Here is an 8,095-nt window from a genome sequence, read left to right as displayed (position 1 = left end):
CCTCCTTACCCCTTAGAGAGAGAGAGAGCTTAAAAATATCTAGATATTTGTTAAATGGAACTAAAAGCTCATTGGAACCCTCTTTAGCCCAACCAATAGCATTCAAGCACACCATGTGGCTAAGCATAGGGAGAGTCTGACATGTCTCCCATGTAACCCTTGAGAAAAGGGTTGCCCTTTGGGTGAGTGGGAGGTTAAGTCAAAGATTCCCCTAACTTTGGGACTTTCCCCCTCCTTTGTAGGGTCTCTTTTTGACTCAAGCACTTATCCCCCCATGCATGGGAAGCTTCTCAAGCACCTTCCTCATTAAGTTTGTAGGATCTCTTTTTGACTCAAGCACCTTAACCCCCATGCATGGGAAGCTTCTCAGCACCTCCTCATTAAGTATGACAAGCGCATTAGGTACCTTAGCCATCACGCACGACAAGCACCTCAAGCACCTTTGTCATCAAGCACGACAAGCACCTCAAGCTTAGGTCGGGTTCCCACCTCAAGCTCAGCCCTAGCTTGCCTAAGGTCAAAGGACACTAACCATTGGAGGTCTTTAATGAATCTAACCCTAAGGTCATTTGAGCTCCATTAGTTAACCTTGGTCTTTGACAGACCATCTCTCATTTGGACCCCTTTACCATTGGCCCTGTGTTGAGAGAGATCCGTAAGCACATGTCTATATTCTAACCCTTGTTCTCGTTTACTATCCCACATTAAATGATCAGTTTAATATGAGAAAATCATTTGGTTTGGTTAGATATTAGATTTTATGAAATTACCTCTCTCTTGAAATAATAGTCGTCCTCGACAATGAGGTAAAAAAGATAAAGCCATATTCATTAGTCAATTTGTCTTAGCGGGTAGAGGTTCCCTTTTTACCCTACGACATCATTCCAAGATGGATGACTAATCCATTTGGTGCTTGGGAGACATAGTTGCTGCAAGCATGTCTACTTTTTAGTCCATTTCATCCTCCCAAGTAGTGTGACAAATTCTTCATGGTGTTTGAGAGACGTCGTCATCACAAACATGATTCTTAGTATGCATACTACTTAAATTTGTGCACAATAAAGAGAGAATCAGTCTTATAAGACAAAAACATTGATCATTTAAAAGAAACACGTACATTTGCTTACTCTAATGTAGCATTGTAAGCGTTGAGGTTCATACTATCCTTAAGTTGGATTCCTTGCATCCATTTAGCATCTTCAAAAGTATAATTTTTGAACTTAATAAGATACCGTCGGATAATCTTACCATGTCTTAATACCTTGTCTTCATGCTGAAGGATAGCTTCGGGGTGTAGCACCTCTTCTTGGTCTTCGATTTCGGGAGGGTCTTCAATAATTGGTTCATTTGGAGGCTCTCTTGTGTAGGGCTTAAGTAGGCTCACATGAAAAGCATTATGAGCCAATGGTTAGGCAACTTGAGTTGATAAGCCACCTCATTGATTGGCTTCAAAATTTGAAAAGGACCATAGTATCTTTTTGCTAGTTTAGCATAATACTTTTGGAGGCCCGTAGGATTTTTGCCCATCGTTTGCCTCAATCGAGCCTTAGGAAACTTAAGTAAGACCCAATCATTTTCTTTGAACGTTAAGGCCCTTCTGTGCCTGTCAGCGACAACTTTTTGCCTTAGTTGGGAGATGGATATAGCCTCCTTAATCTTTTGAAAAGATGCTTGCAGGTCACGGCTATACTCATTGGAAGCGAAGATCTTCCCATGTACTTCAAGTAGCAAGGGACTTTTAGGTCTTCCCTCTACGATTTCAAAGGGTGCTTTTCTCTTAGAAGTATGGATAGTATTATTATACGCATACTCTACAAGAGGTAAGTACTTTTAGGTCTTTCCTCTACGATTTCAAAGGGTGCTTTTCTCGTAGAAGTATTGATAGTATTATTATACGCATACTCTACAAGAGGTAAGTACTTTTCCCATTGTGAGTGTTGATCTACTTCTGTAACATAGATTTTTAGTAGATCAAGAATCGTAAGATTGGCTATCTCACTTTGGCCATCCGTTTGTGGGTGATAGGCCGAAGAAAAATTCAATCTTGTACCTAGATTTTTGAAGAGACCTTTCCAAAAATTACTGGTCGTTCTAGGATCTCTATATGACACGATGGATGTTGGAAATCCATGGTGTTTGAAAATTTGGGGTATGAAGAGAGTTGCCATTTGGTGTGCCTTAATAGTCTTCTTGACAAGGATAAAGTGTGCTTGCTTGCTAAACCTGTCGATTATTGTGCATATTCCCGTAGTCCCATGGATAGACTTGGGTAATCCAAAGATAAAATCCATGGATATACTCTCCCATGGTGAATTAGAGATTGGCAATGGCTGGAGTGATCCAGGTTGCTTCCCTCTATCATACTTGGTCTTTTGGCATACCACACATTTTGAAACATACTCTTGTATGTCCACTTTTATGGTAGGCCAATAAAAGTACGTCTCTACTCCTCGAAGAGTAGGTTGAATGCCTCTATGCCCCGCATAGGGAGGAGCATTGGATTCATACATGAATTTCTCACGAAGGGAGTGGGTAACACATAGCCTATTGCCATGGAGAAGATAACCATCCTGCAAGGTGAATGGTTCCTCTTTCTTCCCCAAAGCAAGGGCTGACATTATGTCTTTAAAGTGAGGGTCAGTAGCATACTCATGTATCATAGAAGATAGATCATTGTGAGTTGCCATTGACACAGAATTAACTTTGGGTCATCGTGAAAGTGCATCAGCCATTTGATTGTGCTTACCAGCAATGTTAGCAATGTGGAAATTAAATTACGAAAGAAAATTTGCCCACCTCATTTGTTTGTCGGAAAGCTTTGTTTGCGTCATGAAGTACTTGAGACTTTGATGGCCTGTTCGTAAAATGAATGGAGTCCCCAATAGGTAGTGCTTCCATGTGTCTAGGGCATGTAGAACAGCTAACAACTCTTCTCATAAATGCCTAAGACCCATTCATCCCTATTGAGCCTTCGGATCTCATATGCTAGTGCATGCCCTTCTTGAAGCAAGAGTTCTCCAAGGCAATCACCACAGGCATCACATTGGACCTCAAATGGTTTTGAGAGATCCGGAAGCATAAGGATTGGTTGGGAGGTAAGCTTCTCTTTGAGCTTGTCAAAAGCACTTTGCTCCTTAGCAGTCCATGAATACTTAACGTTTTTCTTTGTTAAGTCATGTAATGGTCCTTCTATTTGAGCGAATTTTGCTATGAAGCATCTACAGTATGCACACATACCAGTAAAGCTTCTTAGCTCATGTAGATTCCTTGGATTAGGCCATGCTTTTATTACCTCCAGCTTTGATGGATCCATACGGATACCATCTTGAGAGATAATATGACCTAAGTATTGAATCTCTTGAATGAAAAATTCGCTTTTCTTTTGATTGAGAAAAAGTTTATTCTCCCTTAATGCTCGGAAAATCACTTGGAGATGTTGCTTGTGTTCCTCCAAGGAATTGGAGTAGATGATGATATCATCAAAGAACACTCCAATGATTTTTCGGTAGGGTCTAAAAATTTTCTCCATGAATCGATTGATTGTAGTTGGTGCATTAGTCAAGCCAAAAGGCATGACTAGATATTCATAAAGGCCAAACGTTGTACGAAACGCGGTCTTTAGGATATCTTCATTCACTATCCTTATTTGATGGTAGCCACTTTTAAGGTCAATCCTACTAAAGTAGGTAGAGCCTCGTAGCTTATCAAACATATCTTCTACCCAAGGTATAGGAAATCTGTTTTTGATAGTGATATGGTTTAGTGCGCGATAGTCCACACACATGCGGTATGTACCATCTTTCTTTTGCACTAAAAGGACTGAAGAACAAAAGGGAGAGGAGCTAGGCCTCACCATCCCTTTGTCTACCAATTCTTGCACTTGCCTCATGATCTCCTCTTGTTGAGCTTGGGAAACTTAATAAGGAGGTTTGTTAGGCAGTGAGCTTCCTAATAGGAGCTCAATTCGATGGTTATCATCCCCTCGTTTTGGAGGTAAGTCCATAGGGATATCATTGATGAACACATCTTGGAATCCTTTTAGAAAGTTAGACAAGTCTAACTCTTCTTGGTTCCTACCATTTACCTTTGATAAAACATTAGGACCTTTTAGGGACTCTTTGACAAAAACCATGTACGCAAAAACTAAGCTCTTTATTGATTTATCAAGGGCAAGAGGATTTACAAGTGGTATAGTACGACCAGACTCATTAGCATCTATATACATATTCTTTCCCCTGTAGGTGAAGTAGATTCTCCTTTCAAGGAACTTCCTGTTGGCAGCCATGCGATTGAACCATGGTGCCCCTAGGATAGCATCCTCATGTTGGAGAGGAGAGATAAAGAAGTATTCTTTGTCGACATAGCTTTGGACATGAATCCTCAACTTCCCAATCAAGGGAGTAACGGAGGCTTGTTGTCCCTTGAAAGGGGCATCGGGAGTTACAGCATCTCCCATCTCAAAAGCTTGAATGCCCAACTTGGTGGCCAACTCTATTGATATGAAGTTGTGAGTAGAACCAGGGTCAAACAAGATGAAGGTATCATGCTCCCTTACCTTTCCCCAAGCATAGGAGAGAAGTGATCCTTTGCAATGAGCATCCTCTTTTGGAGCTTCGATAGTGGAAGCTCTAGGAGTCTAACTGCGAGCATTTCTTTTGGGCAAGAATGATAACCATGTCCTTGCTCCCCACACTTAAAACATTTGTGATCCTTGCAAAAAATTTTGAGCTCTTCAGGAGAGAGTTTATTTTTACCTTTGTATACTCCTTTCTCGTTGGACCGATTGTTGTTGTTGTTGTTGTTGGAATGGCCTTGGGAAGAATTTTGGGCATTAATTTTTCCCTTTGCATCACTTTTGTCTTTATTTTCCATGGGCTTGACATTGTGTCTAGCCCCTTGTTGGAAATTGATGCGTGAAGCAACCATGATATGGTGGATTACTTCGCTGATAGAACCAGGCCGTTGAGAGTTGACATACTCGACCATCTCTTCAGGTAATCCCGCGGAGAATTGTTGCTTTTGCTCAGCAAAGTCTATCTTTTGAAATACAGTAGCCTTGAGATGTAAATCCCAAAACTTGTCCACATATTTATGGATAGACTCATGAGAGAGAAGCCTCAAACTCCGCCATTCGTTGAGCACTTTGTCCTTTGCATCGCTTGCAAGAAATTGCTTCATGATGGAAACTTGTAAATTTTTCCATGTCTTTGGAGCTTCACCGTTGCCACGAAGGCTAGCCTACCATTGATGAGCCGATTTTTGGAAGTGCATAGCTACATGGCATAGCTGGAGGAGTGCGTGAAGCCCTCGTCTAAAAGGCTGCATCAAATTGTTGGATGAAGGCCAATACTTTGTCAGTAGCACCAAAGGTGCCATCATAGGGGAGAAAAGAGATACTCTTTCCTCCCTCTTTGAACTTCTTTAGCTTTTGTGACCTTCACCATGTAGGGTAAGATTTGCGATGTCCTCCCCTCTTGTATTCTCTAGGAGAATAGCCATAGCTTTCATCGGTAGAGGAGGAAGGTGAAGAAGAAGGAGAAGAGGGTGACCTCTTTCTTGCTCTTTTCTTCCTTTGTTTCCTCTCTTCCCTTTTGGAGTGACAAGGAGAAGGACTATGGGTTAACAATTTCCTCTTGGGAGGAGTTGGCGATCGTTTAGTCCGCCTTCTTCGTGGAGCCACATCTTCGGAGGAATTTAGGGATTCATTACTTTCTTGATCTTAGGATTTCTCCTCTCGTATGGGAGAGAGTCTTATTTTGTGGGTCTCATCAAGAGGCCTTCTAAGCTCTCTCTCCTCTTGGAGAGGAAAGGAAATCCCATAAGCATGAAGTTGTTGAGTAGCTTCGGCTTGCAAAGTGGGGTTGCCCATAGCTTGTTGCAACCTAGTCGCAAGATAATTAACAAACATGGGGGCATCATCATTAGCACCTTCATGAGCAAAATCAAAGTTATCAATGTTCATTATACTCTCTTGGTTATTGTCAGACATTTCAATAAAACTTATGTGTTTACTTAGTGTATGCTTTGGCAATTCAAAACCTTAGTTGCTACTCCTCTTAGCCTTCGAAAATAGGCACTTAAGTATCTACACCCACGGTTCGAATTGGTTAATTATAGAGAGTAGTGGAGTGAGTCTAACATAGCGAAGTTGCCGAGAGATAGCTCCTTTCAAATTCTTACGGCTTAGTAATGGTAAAGCCGTAGGCAAGTCTAAATAGACTCCATTATTAAGACCAAAGCTCTCGAGGTGTGCACCATATCCCACATAGTGGACTCAACAAAACCGATATTAGTTTAGAGAACATGACAACAATTGAGGACCGGATTCATACGGAGCCGGTCCCCCCTCCAATAGGCATTTGTATTATAGTTTCTCCCATCAAGAGAGACTTGGTACAATACAATCTCTGTGTTCCTTGTGACCTAGGTGATGCAATGAAGATGGAAATTTTCATGCATCACAAGCATAACATAAAATTTGTAGAAAGCATTAACTATCCCAAGCCTCATTCCAAGGCTTCAAACACCTTCGAAGGTGGAGAGAGCTAGCGGGGAATGAGGATAGGGAAGAGGAAGAAGAAACATTCCATAGGCGAAAGAAATAGTTCCTCACTTATCATCACTCTTCTTGCTAGCATACATAATAGCATAGTAATGAAGATGGAGAAGATGACAAGCTTAAGCATTGAAGCATGTCTCTTGGTTGGATTTGCATTCCATAGCCAAGAGTGTTGGTGTAGGCTCTCACTTCTCACAAGCTTGGACAGGTGGAGTTCCTCAACTTTCACCAAGTGAGAATGATCCACAAAATGAGTGTGTGTGTGGTGTATACCCCCCCCCCCCCCCCCAACACCCCCCTTGCTTGCTTGGGGCGAGTTATAGCCTTTCCACATGCTTCAAGATTATTGGACCCCTCGCCCCCTAGCCAATCACATGCAACATGAATTCAAGTACATGGGTAGTCTTTGGACAAGTGTCCTCCTTACCCCTTAGAGAGAGAGAGAGCTTGAAAATATCTAGATATTTGTTGAATGGAACTAGAAGCTCATTGGAAACCTCTTTAGCCCAACCAATAGCATTCAAGCACACCATGTGGCTAATCATAGGGAGAGTCTGACATGTGTCCCATGTGCCCCTTGAGAAAAGGGTTGCTCTTTGGGTGAGTGGGAGATTAAATCAAAGATTCCCCTAACTTTGGGACTTTCCCCCTCCTTTGTAGGGTCTCTTTTTGACTCAAGCACCTTACCCCCCCATGCATGGGAAGCTTCTCAAGCACCTTACTCATCAAGTTTGTAGGGTCTCCTTTTTACTCAAGCACCTTACCCCCCATGCATGGGAAGCTTCTCAAGCACCTTCCTCATTAAGTATGACAAGCACCTCAAGTACCTTAGTCATCAAGCATGACAAGCACCTCAAAAACCTTAGTTATCAAGCACAACAAGCACCTTAGTGATCAAGCACAACAAGCAGCTTAGTCATCAAGCACGACAAGCACCTCAAGCTTAGGTTGGGTTCCCACCTCAAGCTCAGTCCTAGCTTGCCTAAGGTCAAAGGACTTTTAACACTAACCATTGGAGGTCTTTAATGAAGCTAACCCTAAGGTCTTTTAAGCTCCATTAGTTAACCTTGCTCTTTGACAGACCATCTCTCATTTGGACCCCTTTACCATTGACCCTGTGTTGAGATAGACACGTAAGTACATGTCTATATTCTAACTCTTGTTCCCGTTTGTTATCCCACATTAAATGATCAGTTTAATATGAGAAAATCATTTGGGTTGGTTAGATATTAGATTTTATGACATCATTATATGTGTCAATATATATACACATCGACGCAGATATAGACGTCTACATCAAAGTTTTGATCGTGACACAAATATTGAACCTCAAGGAGAGAAAACCAAGTTCATCCGTGTGTCGATACACATCACAAATGAGAAGAGCCTCTTGTAGTAAATGCTGATTATCTATCTGGACAAAGTAACACGGATTGTCTTGATATGATTGCACATGTGTTTAATCAAAACTTTTAAGGATGTGATGCATTTACTTATCAAACAAGCCTTATTTCGGGAGTTTGTTGGATGTTTATC

This window comes from Adiantum capillus-veneris, chromosome 24 (assembly GCF_014529385.1).
Source record: "Adiantum capillus-veneris isolate H3 chromosome 24, ASM1452938v2, whole genome shotgun sequence".
In the NCBI taxonomy this organism is placed as follows: Eukaryota; Viridiplantae; Streptophyta; class Polypodiopsida; order Polypodiales; family Pteridaceae; genus Adiantum; species Adiantum capillus-veneris.
This window is presented reverse-complemented; position numbering follows the sequence as displayed.